Here is a 19,135-nt window from a genome sequence, read left to right as displayed (position 1 = left end):
ATGTTTTTACCCTTGTATGTTACAGACTTCTTTTCCCGGGCTGCTTTCAGGATTTTCTCTTTGTCGCTAAGACTTGTAAATTTTACTATCAGGTGATGAGGTGACCTATTTTTATTGATTTTGAGGGGCATTCTTAGCGTCTCCAGGATTTTGATGTTTGTTCCCTTTGCCATATTAGGGAAATTCTCTCCAATAATTGTCTTCAATATACCTTCTGCTCCCCTCTCTCTTTCTTCTTCTTCTGGAATCCCAATTATTCTAATGTTCTGCTGTCTTATGGTGTCGCTTATCTCTCGAATTCTCTCCTCGTGGTCCAGTATTTTTTTGTCTCTCTTTTGCTCAGCTTCTTTATTCTCTGTCATTTGGTCTTCTATGTCACTAACTCTTTCTTCCGCCTCATTTATCCTAGCAGTGAGAGCTTCCATTTTTTATTGCACCTCATTAATAGCTTTTTTGATTTCAACTTGGTTAGATTTTAGTTCTTTTATTTCTCCAGAAAGGGCTTTTATCTCTCTGGAGAGGGTTTCTCTAATATCTTCTATGCCTTTTTCGAGCCCGGCTAGAACCTTGAGAATTGTCATTCTGAACTCTAGATCTGTCATGTTACCAATGTCCATATTGATTAGGTCTCCAGCCTTCAGTACTGCTTCTTGTTCTTTTTTTTGAGGTGAGTTTTTCCACCTTGTCATTTTGTCCAGATAAGATTTGCTTTCTCCTCCTGTGGGATTCCGCTGTTCTTGGTGAGTGAAGTTGGTTTTGGCTGGGTTTCTTGTTGATCTTCTGGGGGAGGGGCCTGTTGTAGTGATTCTCAAGTGTCTTTGCCGCAGGCGGAATTGCACCGCCCTTGCCAGGGGCCAGGCTAAATAATCCGCCCGGGTTTGCTTTCGGGAGCTTTTGTTCCCTGAGCGCTTTCCGTAGAGTTCCGGAGGACGGGAATGAAGATGGCGGCCTCCCAACCTCTGGCCGGGAGGAGCCGAGAGCTTGGGGTTCCGCTCCTCAGTGCGCCCTCAGAGCAGTGCGCCCTCAGAGCAAAGCGCCCAACCGCCCCGCCTCCCTGGCCCGCGGTCGCGCCTTGAGGAAAGCAGTCAATTGCTGGAACCTGGAGAAAAGCGCCCGGTCGCTTCCGTTTCCATGGCCTCCGGCCACGCTCCGAGCCCACCCAGCCTGCGACCGGCACAAGGGCTGAGAGCTCGCTCCTCGGCTTTGTCGCTGTAGCCGGCTTCCCTGCTCTAATACCTGCGAGCTCTGTGGCACTCAGAGACCCGCAGTCCTTCTGTGACCCCGCGGGACCTGGGGTTATGCTGACCCCGCCTGGGTTTCCCCCCGGTTTAGCCTCTGGAGCGATGTCTCCCAGTGGAGCCGACTTTTAAAAGTCCCGATTTTGTGCTCCGTTGCTCCGCCGCTTGCCGGGAGCCGGCCCCTCCCCCCGGGGTCTATCTTCCCGTCACTTTGGATTCACTTCTCCGCAGGTCCTACCTTTCAGAAAGTGATCGATTTTCTGTTTCTAGAATTGTTGCTCTTCTTCTCTTCGATTTCCTGTTAGATTTGTAGGTGTTCGCAATGGTTAGATAAGCTGTCTAGCTGATCTCCTGCTACCCGATGTCGTCTCAGCTGCTGCTTCTCCGCCATCTTGACTCCTCCCCAAGAGCCTGTTTCTTGACTAAGGTTTTTATGTGCATATAGCCACATGACTCTGCCCCCCCTTCAGAGCTTTTGGGTTTCCTGCTTAAGAAGGTTACCTCCACAGCCACATGATCGCCTTGATTTTCTTCTAATACTTCCACAACTTTTAAAAAATGTTCAGTTGTGGCATGCCTCTTTGTATATGCTATGAGCTGAGATGCGAGTCCCCCTTTATTATATTTTCAGATAGGTCTGTTTAGCCAAGGCATGTTTGCTAAATAAACTTCTTTGAATAGGACTGTCACAGTTGTTATAGTTAAAATTCTCATGCAGATGTGGATCTACTGGGGACCCTTTACTGTGCTCTTTGATTAATTTTTCTATTCCTATTCCAATATTATACTAATTCCATAACATTAGATTTATGGTATATTCTCATGCCATGTGAAAACAAACACCTTCATTACTTTTCTAAGAGATTTGATAAATGAACGATAGGAAAGAGAAAGGATCCTACTGGTTCTGTCATGGTAGATTGTAAGAGCAATTTATGGCTGGGCCAGCCTGTGTCTACCTTCCCGAGGTTCAGTGGAAAAAACTGTCTATAACAGTGAAATGAAGATCATTTACATAAATGCGGAGAACTAGCTTCTTACCACGTCAGTCTCTACAGCAGGCGGTGAGAACAGTAAAAGGAGCAGAGAGAGCAGCTGTGGAAAAACCAGCCAACAGTACCAGCCCCACTAAAAATGACGAACTTCAGACCAGTAAACACTAATCTCCTGACCTGTTGGACTCAAAGTAAGACAACGATGGGGACTGCTGTGACAGAACAAAAGTATTATGAGTCATTTGCCTATAAAAATAATATACTGACAACGATTGGGAAGAATGAAGGATGAAAAGTGGTAGAACACAGATCCCCTAAGTTTTCACAGGTGGAGTAAAATAAAACGTTAAAGTAGATCAAAAATAGGAGGATGAGTATTTTAAGATATAAAAGTAAAATCCAGAAGAACTAAGAAAAACAGCAGAGTCAACTAAAATTGGGTGTGGAGGGGGTGAGAGGAAGTGGAAAGATTCTAATTTTGTCGTTGCTCACAGTGAAGAAAGACCACACACACACACACACACACACACCAATGCAATGAAAACACACACCATATTGTGAAATATAATTTCAAAAGAAACAATAAAAACAGAAAGTATAACATTAAAATGCTGATAAAACTAAGGTCAAATATATCTGTCATAGGAATGAATTTAAATGTGCCTATCCTACATATTTTTTTAAAAAGCAATTATCACACAGTAAAATCCCACTATTTTCTGGGAATGTAAGAGACATGTTAAAACAAATTGACTGACAAACAGAGAAAGTCAAGTATCATATGGTTTCACTTATTGGTGGAGCATAACAAATAATATAGAGGACAAGGGTAGATGGAGAGGAGAAGGGAGTTGAGGGAAATTGGAAGGGGAGGTGAACCATGAGAGACTATGGACTCTGAAAAACAACCTGAGGGTTTTGAAGGGGCGGGGTGGGAGGGTAGGGGAACCAGGTGGTGGGTATTAGGGAGGGCACAGATTGCATGGAGCACTGGGTGTGGTGAAAAAACAATGAATACTGTTACGCTGAAAATAAATAAAAAATTAAAAAAAAAAAAAACAAAAAACAAATTGACTGAGAAGGTCTGCAAATGAAAAGACGGGCCAAGGCGAATGAGACCTATGGAAAGAAAAAGAAAGCAGGGCTTCAATTTTAATATACAGCCAAACTGAATTTAGGACAAAAAGCCATAAACAAGATAAAGAGAGATACTTTATAAGGATAAAAGACGTGTTAGACAAGAATGATTTAGCAGCCACAATATTCTACATATCATATCACATTTTAATTTAAACAGCAAAAACCGCAGAACATGAGGAGAAATACACAAATACTGACCTATACTAAGAGATTTTAATTCACCTCTCTCGACCAGGGTAGATTCAATGTATAAAACTATGTAAAATTTTAGAGCTGTCCTGTCTAATGTGGTAGCCAGTAGCCACATACTGCTATGTACACTTAAATTAATTAAAGCGAGGGCTACCTGACTGGCTCAGTCGGTAAGGCATGCAACTCTTGATTTTGGGGTTGTGAGTTTCAGGCCCACATTGGGTGTAGGGATTACTTAAAAATAAAAAAATAAAAATTCAATTAATTTTAAAGTGAAATAAAATTGAATACTCAGGGAGTTACAACTAGCCGTATTTTAAGTGCTCTGTAGCCACATAGAAGATCTATTTCATATAATTAATGAATCATTGTATCCATCACAAAATGGTAAAAATCACACCTACACACAGCATAAATGGAAGAAAAACATTCTCCGACAGGAGGCCAAAAAGTCAAAATCACTATTTCAGAATATCTAGAAAAGAATTATATGAAATCCAACAGAGTACAGCCATCCCAACTGCTGAAGAAATTTAAGAGTCCTTAGTGATATTGGTGAAATTCTAAAGTCTTCTCATTTATGCCAGGAACAAAGACAGCCTCACTATTAACACAATTATATTTGCTTCCGACGTGCTAGGAAAGGCAGCTAGACAGGAAATTGAGTGAACAGTGTAAATATGAGAACTGAAAAGACAAGATGGTCATCTTTGGCAAATGATATGATCCTTTACTTTGAAAACCCAAGAGAATTTACAGAGAAACAGAACTCATTATCAAATTCTTTGACTTGGCAAGATATAAGATAAATATACTAATCAAGGTTTTATGAAGAATCAACAAGTAAACTTAGATCTCTATCTCACACCACACACGACATCATTCCAGCTGGATTTAATATGATTTTAAGGTAATTTATGTAAGAACAAAAAGTATTTTCCCATTGTAATTTTTGATTGGTTGTTTTTCTAATGTAAGAAAGTTACCGATTTTTATAAATTAATTGTACAACTCAATCCAAGTGGGGACGATTTTGCTGTCCCTCCTGGGGACATCTGGCAAGGTCTGGAGACATTTGTTTGTCCTGAGTCGGGGAAAGGGGGTGCTACTGGCATTAGTAAGCAGAAGACAGAGATCTGCTTAATTCGCTCTCCCCACAACAAGGGATTATCCAGTTCCAAATATAAATAATGCTGAAACTGAAAAACTGCGGTGTGACTCCACACCTTGGTTGAGTTATCATATTGCTTTTAATACTTTTTCCAGTTCATTTTGTGTCTAATTGCAAGAAATAAGGATATATCCTTTCCAGTATCTATACCTCTTGTTTGGTTCTGTTTTGTAACTGCATTTGCAGACACCGTCAGAACCATGTTTGCGCTGAGCCTCTGTTTGGGAATTCCACTGTTGTGGGGTCCTACTTCCTACCATCCAGGACCTAAAGGCCAGATACTTGTTTTCCCGGAAACCTCGTGGCCAGCATGCAGGTGTCTGACTGAACTCACACTGAGACTTTATAAAGACATCAGGAATGGGTCAGTGCTCATTTGGATGGCTTTGGCACGGGACCAGGCTGTCCCTAGGCAAACTTGGTGACCGTTCTCCTTTCATTGTTTCCTTGGGTTCTGACCCATTTTCTAAACTTGCTACTTTAGCTTTCTCATCCAAACTGTCAGCTGCCCCATGTCCTCTGAATGAATTCCTTTTTTTTTTCCTTTTTAGTTAACCCCAATTGGTTTCCTTTGCAACCAAGAGCCCAACTATTAGAATGTTAAATAATAATTGTGATAGCAGGGGCCATTGTCTTTTTTCTGACTTCGTTGGCAATAGCCTTTTGTCTGCACACATTCATTCATTCATTTACAAAACAAATACTGAAATCCACGTGTCCAGTCCTTTACCTCCAGTTCCAATCCAATACCCCACAGGTCATTCTAGTTTCTGCTTTCCTGTATATGTCAATCCCTTCTCTGAAAATGAGAAATCTGTTTCCCATTATCCAAAATATATTTACTTGTTTCATCAGACCCCCGGAGTGTAACTAGCTCTCCCTCTCAGCCACCATTCCTCTCCAGTGTGCTTGCCCTCCTTATCCCACTAGTCTGTTTTCCCTGCCGGGATGTTCCGAGAGCGAACACATGTAAACGCCCTCCTCATCTTGCTCAGGTTCTGACATTCCTCTGTGACATTCTGGAGTAGACACCTTCCTCATTGTGTTCCCGGCCACCTCTCTGCCCAGGTATCCATCTAGCCCTGCCACACCTGTGCCCTACTGCTCAGAAGGGAAAGAGAAAAGAAGAGAAGGGAAGGAGAGGAGGAAGAAGGAGAAGCTGAATTCTGGATATATTTTGAATGCAGAGCCGAGGGGATTTCCGAAGGAGGGGAGACAGGGATGGGTCTGAGGTCTTTGACCTGTGCACCTGCAAAGCGGAGTTAACTCCTCCTGGGATGGGGAAGACTGTGGGAAGAGCGGGCCTGGAGCAGAAATGTAGAGTAAGGCTTGGGCATGGTGAGATTAAGGTGCATATTAGATACCCAAGCAGGCAATTAAATGGATGAATCTGGAGCTTTTTTTTTTTTTTGTTAAAGATTTTATTTAGTTATTTGACAGAGATCACAAGTAGGCAGAGAGGCAGGCAGAGAGAGAGGAGGAAGCAGGCTCCCTGCTGAGCAGAGAGCCCGATGCGGGGCTCGATCCCAGGACCCCGAGATCATGACCTGAACTGAAGGCTGAGGTTTAACCCACTGAGCCACCCAGGTACCCCGAATCTGGTGCTTTGGGGAGAGGACCAGAAGGAGGATACACATTTGGGAGTTATCAATATTGGATAGTATTTAAAGACTTCAAACTAGAAGGAATTGCTTTGGGAATGTATGTGTAAAGATGGCAGAGAGAAGTGGTCCAAGTGATGTGATTTTATGTGGTGTCCGGGAGTGAATGGTCAGGAAAGAATTCTTGAGACATTTTGGTGCAAAAAAAGGTGATTTTATTAGAGCACAGGGACAGGACCTGTGAGCAGAAAAAGCTTCACCAGGGTTGTGAGGAGTGACTGTTTATATACCTTTTTTTTTTTTTTTAAGATTTTGTTTTTATTTGATTTTATTTGAGAGAGAGAGAGAAAGAGCGAGCATGAGTGGGAGGGGCAGAGAGAGAATGTCAAGCAACTCCACGCTGAGCTTGGAGCCCGATGAAGGGCTCTATCCGAGGACCCTGAGGTCATAACCAGAGTAGAAAGAAGGCAGACCCTGAACTGACTGAGCCACCCAGGTGCCCCTCTGCCTTTCCTTTTGCTTTTGTTCTCCTCACCCACAAGGAGTAGACCTTGGGATAGGCCAGTGCAGTGTTTTGCAAGGAAGCATTTAACTTCTTTTTGGTTTTATGTGACCTGACAGATAGGTAGGTAAGTAGAATTTGAAAGATTTTTTTTTAAAGTTTGTTATTTTTAGTAACCTCTACACCCAGTGTGGGGCTTGAACTCATGGCCGTGAGATCAGGTCATGTGCTCTTCCCTTCTGAGCCAGCCAACCACCCCAAGTGGACTTTAAATTAAAGAAACAGGGACGCCTGGGTGGCTCAGTTGGTTAAGCAGCTGCCTTCGGCTCGGGTCATGATCTCGGCGTCCTGGAGTCCCACATTGGGCTCCTTGCTCGGCGGGGAGCCTGCTTCTCCCTCTGCCTCTGCCTACCACTCTGCCTGTGCTCGCTCGCGCTCTCTCTCTCTCTAACAAATAAATAAATTTTAAAAAATTTAAATTAAAGAAATAATCTTATATAAGGGGATTTTTGTTCGGAAAGTTACCTGGATTTTAGGAGATCCCTTTGGCCATGGTGTGTCACCATATTAGAGTTATAGTGCTGTCTCTATACAAATAATTGGGAAGTTTTAATTTTTATATTTCATTTACTTTGAGTCAGAATCGTCTGTGTGTTGATAGTTTAAAATAATTTAGTATGGGGCACCTGGCTGGCTCAGTTGGAAAAGTGAGCAACTCTTGATCTTGGGGTCATGGGTTTGAGCCCCACGCTGGGTGTGGAGATTACTTAAAAATAAAATCTTTTAAAATAAAATAAAATAATGTAATCTGATTCTGTCAGTTTATTTCATAATTACCAATCTATTTAACAAATTCAATCTCTTCCTAAGAAGAGTTTTTGCAGCTTATGTTTTGAAAAAGTTCCTCCAGAACTCACTTTCCCTTTCACTATTTCCACTTTTTGGTTCTTTCCCCTGCATCCGGTGTGATTTTCCTGAACTTGGAATCTATGCACTAGTTTTTATTTTCTGTGTGCCAAGCATTGTACTTTATGCTTCTAAGTCCCACTTTAATTTTTCATTGTCATTGTTTTCTCTTTAATAATTTACCCTAGATTTACTAGCTCCATTTGTATTGTTTTCTTATCATTGCTTATATAAGTTTTCTTTAATTTCCTTATAAGTGGGAAGCTGCTACAGCCTACGTGGGTTGTTTTTTTTTTTTTTTTTTTTTGCATCATGCAGTTAATCAATTCAAATACTCTCAAAAAAAGAGGGGCGCCTGGGTGGCTCAGTGGTTAAGCCTCTGCCTTCAGCTCAGGTCATGATCTCAGGGTCCTGGGATTGGGCTCTCTGCTCACCTGCTTCCCTTCCTCTCTCTCTGCCTGCCTCTCTGCCTACTTATGATCCCTCTCTCTCTGTCAAATAAATTTTAAAAATCTTTAAAAATCTTTTTGAAAAGATTTTATTTTTAAGTAATTTCTACATCCAAAGAGGGGCTCGAACTCACAACCCCAAGATCAAGAGTCGTATGCTACACCGACTGAGCCAGCTGGGAACCTCTCCTTATAATTTTTTCATGCTCTTTTCTTTTTCTCCTTTATTCTTTGTCAAAATTGTGTTGGAAGAGAGAGCTGGAGCATTATTAGGCGTCTAAGTTGGGAATCCTGTTCACTCCCTGCTTTACTGGCCTAGCATGCTGAGCGCATTTTGTCCAGCAGGGGGCACACTTGGCCCTTGATTGTCTCCCCGGCTCAGGTCGAACAGGCTCTACTGTTGAGGAATGAAGAGTAAACCTCTGGTTAGAGGAATTTTTGGCTTGATGGGGCAGTGCATCTATTTTCCCAGCGGATGCAAAATTAAGCCCCACAACAGAAAGGCAGGTATAGAAAATGAGCTAGGAGACATGGGGTAAAGGACAATCATGGGGCAGGTATACTGAAAAAACGGTACCTGGGCTTTGGCCCCAGGTCCGGGGAGGCCACAGCACCTGCTGGGAGAATGCCCCACCATAAAGCCCGCAGGTCCTGCTCGGCCCCAGCTGGTTTCTGTCACACGGGAGTGCCAGATCATCCACATTTTCAAGGAGGGTGGACATTCCGGTTACCGAGAGATCTCCCGATGATAAACTGTGACGAACGAATTAAAGCTGTTTTAGAAACCTGTTGGTAAACTAAATGCAAACTATCATCTAGAATGTTTTGGTGGATGGCACAGGAGTCACTGTATTTACATGGCACTGTCTTTACTTACACTGAATAGTGACATATTGAATGCCTTTCCCTAAGGTCAAGAAAGAGACAAGGATGTCTGTTTTCACTTCTATTTCTCCTTCCTCTTCCTCTCCTCCTCCTCCTCCTCCTTCTTCTTCTTCTTTAAGATATATGTTTTTGTTTTTTTTTTAAATTTTAAAAGTAATCTCCACACCCAGCATGGGGCTCCAACTCACAACCCCAAGATCAAGAGTCACACAGTCTTCTGACTGACCCAGCCAGGGGTCTCTATTTTCATTCCTTCTACTGAGAGTTGTGATGAACGGACTGGAGGCTTCAATGAAGCAGCAGGAAAAGGCAGTGTAATCCGAGAGGAGGAAGTAACATCATTGTTTCCAATGACAAGATCATTTACACAGAAAATTCAAAACAGACGAGCAAACTACTGGAATTAATATGTAATTCGGTAGAGTTAACTGTATCCAAAGTCCACCTACAGAAATGATTTCTATATCGGTATTAGCAAATGTCAGAAAATTAAATAAAAAATACAATATCATTTTATTTAAAACTTTTAAAATATCATTTTAAAAAGCAACCCAGATCACAACATTCCTTAAAAGTAAAGCTAACCAAATTAAGACCTCGACACCTGAAACTGAAAATGTTGCTGAGAGAAATTAAAGAAGCCCTCAGTAAGAGCTAGGTCACTCAATTTGAATATTCAGTATTTTAAGGATAGCAATACTTCCTCAAACCAGGACCACAGATACTGAGGGGATTTTCCCCAAAATGGAATCCCTACACAGACAAGGCAGTATGGCAAATGAGTGGGGCAGACTAGCATAAGGAAAGTGCCTGATGGATGGTACCTGCCTTTGGCTTTAGTGGAAGGAGGCATCGGTGCATGGTGCGGGGGAGCGCGGCGGTATAAGGGCAGTCGGTTCCTCTGCAGCCCCAGCTGATTGCTACCGGGGAGAATACTGGATCTTTTAATTTCTGAAGAAATATCTTGGGGCGCCTGGGTGGCTCCGTAGGTTGGGCCTCTGCCTTCAGCTCAGGTCATGATCTTGGGGTCCTGGGATCGGGCCCTGATTGGGCTCTCTACTCAGTGGCGGGGAGGACCCTGCTTCCCCCATTCTCTCTGGCTGCTGCTCTGCCTACTTGTGATCTCTCTCTCTCTCTGTCAGATAAATAAATAAAATCTTAAAAAAAAAAAAAAAGAAAGAAATATCTTGAGGGACACCTGGGTGGCTGAGTCCGCTAAGCGGCTGACTCTTGATCTTGGTTCAGGTCTTCATCTCAGGGTCATGAGTTCAAGCCCCATGTTGGAATCCATGCTGGGCATGGAGCCTACTTAAAAAAATAAAAGTAAATTTAGAAAATATATACATAATATACATACTATTGTAATATTATATTATAATATGTAACATTATAGATATATAAATATCTCCCAATATTAAAATGTTTTAAGTTTATTTGTTAAAATATTTCCAAGCCAGTCCCACCAAAAAAAACACAAATACGACCTAGCCTGTTTGTTGGAAACCGAGTCAAGGGGAGAGAGACTCTTCACAACTGCCTGGTTTTATCTTTGGCCCTGGAGCCACTGCCGGTCAAGTGTGGCCTCTGTCCTTCCTGCGTATGACACCTGTGCTAGGTGGCACCTCACAAAATGTCCTCCCTGTACTTCAGCTTCTTTGCATTGGACTGTGTCCTAATGCAGAGGGTGATACCGTTGTTCTCACCTCCTTCTGTCACCTTCCGTTTTGTCCAGCTTTTGTACACCAGATTGATACCTTCAGGCATTTTAACCATCATGCATGGAACAAACCAGAGGTCCCTCAAATCCGGCAGCCCCCCAGTTTTTTTTAAATCTAGAGACTCTAACTGGAGGCCCCATGCCACAAAAGTACGGTATATACAACATTGCCCATTCTGCATATTATTTTGGAGAATTACTGGAGATGATGCCATTCTCCTAATTGTCACATGCATTGTGATGGCCTTTCCCCCAATATGGGAAAACAAAGCAAAACTTCTTGCATTCTTTAGCACTTTAATCCGATGGTATTACGGGTAACATATGAAACATTTGGGGACAGCAGTGGGGAACGACCCCACAGAAAAGGAAGTAACCTAAAGGGGACGTTAACCTGCACTGTCCATCCCTACCCCATGGGGCCTCAGAGCAGCTGCGTCTCCTATCACATCTCTCCTAAGAAGTCCAGCTTCCGTCCCTACCACCTGTACTGCCACTGACACCGATGCTGCCCTCAGTCTTTCTCTCAGCCATCTTGGGGGTCACAGGATTTTATCAGGTGGAGACGTATTAGCCTACTCTTTAGCCCAAGCTCCCGGCTAATCCTGGCTTTCTGTTTAGATCCCCAAAAGGCCATTGATTTGTTCTGAAAAGGAAGTTTGTAGGTCCTCTCCCTGAGATGAATTGTGTGGTCCTCTGTGAGTGTGGACGTTGCTTCACCATACGCTGAGAGACTACATATGTAAATGGAGGAAACTCAGACCGTGTGTAAAAACAGATCTCTGACCCACAAGCCACCAGCCCGGAAGCCAGCCTACTAGGACAAATCAGACTTGTGGGAAATCACACCGCGTCTCTGACAATGGATTCAGGACGCCAAACGCTAAACCCTGTATCAAGCAGCCACACGTGGCCAGGACTTGATTAATAACTGATGGCTTCCCTGGTGTTTGTCCCTGCTCCCAATTTAGGACCAAACAGAGAAAGCCAATGTGTACCCTAACCGGTCAGTTAGGGAGCCCCCCTTCTAGTTAACCCTCCTCCAGCTTCCTCAGATCAACAGCCTCCAACCAGGGCACACCTGAAGTCTTCTCTTTTCTCGGTGAAGCTTTCCCAATCCTCTGCCTGCCTTTGAGTCTCTGCCCAAGTGCCAGTGATGGTGGCCGACTCCCTTGCTATAGCGAGCTCCGAATAAGTAGCTTCTACCTGCTCTCGTGTGATTGGTTGTTATGGACTAAACCTTTGTGTCCTCCCATCCTGAATTCATCCTAAATGCATATGTTGATGACCTAACCCCCGTGTGATCAGTTGGAGGGAAGCCTCTGGAAGGTGGTTAAGTTTAGATGCGGTCCTACGGGTGGAACCCCGTGATGGGATTAATGTTCTTAATAAGAGGAAAGATAGCGACTGGTGTGAAAGCCCACTCAGGGGCTCTCTTTCTCTCTCTTTCCCTCCCCCTTCCTCCTTCCCTCCCCCCATTTCGTTTAAGTGGCTACCCTCTGGTTTTTTTTTTATGGATGCGCAAGCTAAGATTGGTTTTTATTTCTACAACTGGGTTTGGTCATGTTCATCTGATACTGATGGGCATCAGAAACGGGCTTATTAAAGAGCATGACCATATGTCAGTGTCTTTCCTGAAAGTCCGTGAGAGGCTTATGAGCTGTGAAATTGAGTTTCATGGGGAGGTTTGGGCAGCCTCCGGGGCTGAGGCGGAGGTGGTAAGGGGGTGTGGGCATGGTGGTTAGAGGGGAGGTTGTGTTAGAACTTTTTCAGGTACGTGTAGCATCAGTCCAGTTCAAACTGGCCTAATGGAGGGGAAAAAAGTACTAACTCACTACAATTCTGTTCCCGATTTCCAATATGTGGGTCTTCTCTTTACATATTCAGGAAATTCCCCACCACTAGCGGGGTGTCCTGCAATTCAACTTAATTCTGACACTAGTTACCTGGAGATAGCCTCGGATCTACGGGTTAAGGGCTCAGTCCCACAAGGCTGCCCCCTTCCCCTACTTCCGATGCCAGTCATAGGTCCCAGGTTGTCACCTGTGCTCTTGAGCCACGGACTCTAGATCAGAGGCTCCCAGGAGCCCCTCCTTGGGTTTAGTTAATTTGCTAGAGCAGCTCACATTCTCAGGAAACCTGTTCACTCACTAGATTACCAGTTTATTACAAAGGATATCGAAGGATACAAATCAACAGATCAAAGGTACATAGGGTGAGGTCCTGAACAAAGGAACTTTCCTGTCCCTGTGGAGTTTGGGACCCTGCACGGTGGCATGTGGATGCATTCTGTTTCAACCATCTGAAAGGTCTCTCTGGACCTCATCCTTTTAAGTTTATATGGAGGCTTCATTATATAGGCTGGAGTGCGTAAATCATGGGGCATTGGCATTTGAGCTCAACCTCCAGCTCCTCTCCCCTCCCTGGAAGTCCAGCTGGGACAGAAAGCCCCAACACTCCAACTGCATGGTTGTTTCCCCTGGCAACCATCTCCCACCCTTAGGTGCTTTCCAAGTTACCTTGTTAGCAGAGCGAAAGGCACATTTATCCCCTCTCATCGCTTAGGAAATTCCAAGGGTTTTAGGATGTTGTGCCAGGAACTGGGACAATGACCAAATATATATTTCTTATTATAAATCACAGTATCACACTCTGTTAGCTGAAAAGTTTTGAAATATGCTGACTTCTGGCACAGAGGGTTCTAAAACTTGGTCAATGTCACCGAAATCCTTTTTAAAAAATTTGCTACCCCCATAGCTCTGCTTTCCTCTGTGGGCTTTGTGTTCAGGCAGGCTCAAGTCCAGTATTGGGTTCTGACAGCTCGAGGCTTGAATCTTTCCCATTCAAAGACCCCAGGAGAAAGAGAGCAGCCATCTTTTCCAAAGGTCTAGCAGAAGTCCTGGAAACTCTTCTGAGGCAAATGGATATAGGCTCATCCAGGTCCTGATAAATTGACCACAAGTGTTATCAGTGATGAAATATGCCAACTGGCCAGTGTCGGTTCACAGATTCACGCCTGGAGTAGGGAATGGAGTTGATGATGGGAAGATGGTCATCCTCCAAAATGAAATCAAGATGCTGCTTTTATTTTTATTATTTTTAAAAGATTTTAAAATTTATTTTAGAAAGAGTGCTCAATGCCATGACCTTGACATCAGGACTGGAGCCAAATCTAAGAATCAGATGCCCAATAGACTGAGCGACCCAGGTAACCCAAGATACTGCTTTTTAAAAAAATTAATTTATTTTTTTAAATTCAGTTAACATATATTACTGATTTCAGAAGTAGAAGTCAGTGATTCATCAATCTTCTATAACACCCAGTGCTCATCACATCACATGCCCTCTTTATTGTCCATCACCCAGTTACCCTGTCCCTCCAGCTACCAGTTAACCCCCTCCAGCAACCCTCAGTTTGTTTCCTATGATTGAGAGTCTTTTATGGTTTGTCTCCCTCTCTGATTTTGCCATGTTTTATTTTAACCTCTATTCCCCTATGATTTGTTTCTTAAATGTCCCATATCAGTGAGATCATATGATAATTGTCTTTCTCTGATTGACTTATTTCACTTAGCATAATACCCTCTAGTTCCATCCATGTCATTACAAATGGCAAGATTTCTTTTTTTATGGCTGAGTAGTATTCCATTGTATATAGATACCACCTCTTCTTTATCCATTCACCTGTCATTGGACATCTGGGCTCTTTCCATAGTTTGGCTATTGTGGACATTGCTGCTATAAACATTGGGAAGCACGTGCCCCTTTGGATCACTACATCTGTATCTTTAGGGTAAATACTCAGTAGTGCAATTGCTGGGTCGTAGGGTAGCTCTATCTTCAACTTTTTGAGGAACCGCCATGCTGTTTTCCAAAGTGGCTGCACCAGCTTGCATTCCCACCAACAGTGTAGGAGGGCTTCCCTTTCTGCACATCCTTGCCAACACCTGTCATTTCCTGACTTGTTAATTTTAGCCATTCTGACTGGGGTGAGTTGGTATCTCACTGTGGTTTTGATTTGTATTTCCCTGGTGCTGAGTGATGTTGAGCACTTTTTCATGTGTCTGTTGGCCATTTGGATGTCTTCTTTGCAGAAATGTCTGTTCATGTCTTCTGCCCATTTCTTGATTGGACTATTAATTCTTTGGGTGCTGAGTTTGACAAGTTCTTTATAGATTTTGGTTACTAGCCCTTTATCTGATATGTTAGTTGCAAATATCTTCTCCCATTCTGTCGGTTATCTTTTGGTTTTGTTGGCTGTTTCCTTTGCTGTGCAAAAGCTTTATATCTTGATGAAGTCCTAATAGTTCATTTTTGCCTTTGTTTCCCTTGCCTTTGGAGACCTGTCTAGCAAGCCGTTGCTGTGGCCGAGGTCATAGAGATTGCTGCCTATGTTCTCCTCTAGGATTTTGATGGATTCCTGTCTCCTATATAGGTCTTTCATCCGTTTTGAGTCTATTTCTGTTCATGGTGTAAGGAAATGGTCCAGTTTTATTCTTCTGCATGTGGTTGTTCAATTTTCCCAATACTGTTTGTTGAAGAGTCTGTCTTTTTTCCGTTGGACATTCTTTCCTGCTTTGTAAAGATTAGTGGGTCATAGAGTTGAGGGTCTATTTCTGGGCTCTCTATTCTGTTCCATTGATCTATGTGTCTGTTTTTATGCCAGTACCATGCTGTCTTGATGATTCAGTTTTGTAATAGAGCCTGAAGTCTGGAATTGTGATGCTACCAGGTTTGTTTTTCTTTTTCAACATTCCTTTGACTATTTGGGGTCTTATCTGGTTCCATATAATTTTTAGGATGATTTGTTCCAGGTCTGTGAAAAAAGTTGATGGTATTTTGATAGGGATTTCATTGAATGTATGGATTGTTCTAGGTTCTAGTTCTAGGTAGCATAGACATTTTCACAATATTTGTTCTTCCAACCTGTGAACATGATACGTTTTTCCATTTTTTTGCATCTTCCTTGATTTCTTTCATGAGGGTTCTATATTTTTCTGAGTACAGATCCTTTACCTCTTTGGTTATGTTTATTCCTAGGTATCTTATGGTTTGGTGCCTTTCCTCACCCCCACGGCCTCCCCTACATTTCTGGGTTCCCCAGCGCTCCCTCATGGCTCTGTCTTCCTGTGCCGTTGTTCTGTTGTTGGTTGGTTGGTTGGTTGGTCGGTCTTTTGACGGTTCAGATCCCGGTTTCTATCTAAAAGCAGCATCTTACTCTCTGGAAAACTCAAAAGACTCCACCCCCAAATTGCTAGAACTCATACAGGAAGTCAACAAAGTGGCAGGATATAAAATCAATGCACAGAAATGAGTTGCATTTCTATACACTAACAATGAGAGAGAAGAAAGAGAAATTAAGGAGTCAATTCCATTTACAACCACACCCAGCTAATGTGTAGCTTTGGTGCCTCCCTTCCCTGTCTGGTTTCTACCCTGTCCTCGATGTCACGCTGAAAATTTTCTTCTTGTTAGGTCGGCGGCCGTGGGAATGCAGGAGAACAATAAAATGGCCACCGGGCCACCATCTTCCAGGCCGCCCTCTTCCTCTACCCATGACTCTCCTGCCAGAAGAACATGCCGAGGACCCAGGACCGGAGGACCCGTCACCTGTCACCGTAAGTAAACAGATACCTGTGTGAGAAACAGGAACATCAGGACTTCCCTACCCTCCAGCCACCAAATACCTTTCCTTATATGGCTGTGAACCTATGCCCTGTCTTAACCCAATAAAAGCTCACTCAACCCCTTCCCCCGGCGCAACTTCCCTGCCCAAGGGCGCCTTTAATAAATGTTGCCTTTCTCCTATCTTGCCTGGTGTCGTGTGTATCTCGCCTGTAAAACCTTACACTTGTCAGCCCTTCAGTGGTTTTCAAATTTGTCATGATTTTCCCTTTCTGTTTGGGGTTGTTCTCAGCAGGAAGGTGGGTCTGATGCCCACTGGAGATGGTCCTCACCTCTTTTCTGTTTTATCTCGTGCAGTGTGTGATCACACTCAGGCCCACAGTTAAATATGATCCGTGTGGTGACATTCCAAGTTCATGGGTGCCACTGGGCTTTTTCTAAGAAATAGACCCACATCAAGCACCCTCTGTCTGATTTTTCCACTTGTGTGTCTCTAACCCTGTGGAGGCAGAGAAAAATCAAGGCCATCCCACCTCAGGTTTAGCTTTAGCATAAGTACAGCCCTCTCAGACCCCTGTGCCCAAGGGCCGAACTCTCCCCTACTTTACTTTAGTTTCAGGAAGCCCCACTCTACTTTAGTTCTAAGGACCCCCACCCTACTTTAGTAAGAGGAAGCCCCACCCTGCTTTGGTTCTGGAGACCCCCACCCTGCTTTAGTAACGGGAACCCATAAATACCCCTGCCTTAACTAAGCTCGGGGTCCAAGTCCCTACTCCGCTGTGTCGGGTATACTTGGGGCGAAGCTTAAGCTTGTCGAATAAACCCTCGTGTGACTGCATTGGTGCTTGGCTCCTTGGTGGTCTCTTGGATGCGAAAACTCGGGCACAACAACCCAACGTGTCTGAGATTGAGCTCCCGAATTTCTTCTTTAAAAATCTCTTAAAGATTTTCCCTTTTCCTGCAATGGCAGCTTGCAGCTTGCCACCACTTGGGAGAAACACATCGGTATTGTTGAGTTTTCTCTTTCTCTCTCAATATGGATCTGATACACCAACAAACACTGCTGGCCATCAACTTCCCACCAACCCACCCTGTCCACCCAGACCCGGGCACTCCCATCTCACAAGCAGGGTAACACAACAGCCCCAGAGAAGTCTGGGCTCAGTCCAGCAAGCAGAGGGTCAGGGGAAAAGCAAATTGGATCCTGTCCCTTTTCCGCTCAAGTCCTGCACTGCCCTTCCCACCTGTGATACTATGATTTATAATAAGAAATATGCACCTTTGGTCCATCCATCCCCATTTACAGCAGGGAGCTCCTAAAACCCTTAGAATTTACTAAGTGTTGAAAACAGTTAAGGTGTCTTTTGTTATGTTAATGAGGCGACGATTGGATAGCGGCTAAGGATGGGAGCTGGTTTCTAAGGGAATGGAGCTTTGGCTGAAGGATTGGGACTTTTAGTCCCACCCCCTTGACCTCCAGGGAGGGGAAAGGGGCTGGAAGTTGAATAAATCACCAATGGCCAATGATTTAAATCAGTAGATTGTTTAGAGCAGATTCTTCTTCCCAGTGTGGTGGGCCTGATCCAATCAGTTAAGACCTGCATGGAAGGAAAGTGTTGACCCTTGCACGACTAAGGGGAACTCTTCCTGCTTCGCTGCTTTCGAGCTAGGACATCATTTTTTTTTCAGTGCCTTTGGACTTGAACTGAAACATTGGCTCTTCCTGGGTGTCAAGCCAGCTGGTCTCTGGACTAGAACTCACCATCAGATATCCTGGGTCTCCAACCGCATATCTTGGGGCTTGTCAACCTCCATAATCAAAGGAGCCAAATTCGCACAATAGATCTCGGTATAGGCATAGGATGTGATCCAATGGGTTCTGTTTGGAGAACCCTGACTGATACACCCAGAGTACAATTCAAGTTCCTACAGCAGCCTCCAGAGCTGTTCAGAAGCTGACCTAGGGTAACTACCTCCCAGACCTCCTCTCCCTCAACGTGCCCTATGGCTCACTCTGCTGGGCTGTCATCCAGCCGTCTGCCAACACACCTACCCTCACTTAGGACTTCCAAGTGCACGAGTCCTTCACAATGGGTTCCTTTTGGCATGGGTGCCCACAAGATCTCTCACTTTGTCCACGTCTTCACCCAGATGTCACCTTCTCCATGAGGCTTGCCCCAGGCACAGTTTTCTTTTTTTTAATTTCACCAGTCTTTAAAGATTCCTCTTATGTTTTTCTGTTTTTTGGGGGGGTTTCCCCTAAAATATATCACTCTCTAAGAGATAGTGCGTTTAAAATTTTTTATTAACTGTTTGTCTTCTAACTAGAGTTTCTGACGCATCTTTTTTATCCTCAGAGCTGACCCTTTGATTTATCTCCAGCCCTAAAACAGGGCCTGGCACACGGGAGGTTCCAGGAAACACCGTTTGGATGAACAAACGCTCAGTGAGTACCAGGCACTATCCTAAGCATGCATGAACTCATTTAATGTCACACAGCATTTGTAGTAGTGTCCCCATTTTGTAGATGGGCAAACTGAGGCACAGAGAGGTCAGCAGAATTTAGTAAAGTCGAACAGGTGGTAGGCAGGGTGGTAAGTAGGTAGACGTCTGGGTTCCAACTCCATGCCCTCAACTTCCACATTCCAGATGCCCAGCTCTCAGGTCAGTTCTGCATCAACACCAAGGCCAGAGTCTGGGGCTGCCTGGGATGA

The sequence above is a fragment of the Martes martes genome (genome assembly GCF_963455335.1).
Source record: "Martes martes genome assembly, chromosome: 17".
In the NCBI taxonomy this organism is placed as follows: Eukaryota; Metazoa; Chordata; class Mammalia; order Carnivora; family Mustelidae; genus Martes; species Martes martes.
This window is presented reverse-complemented; position numbering follows the sequence as displayed.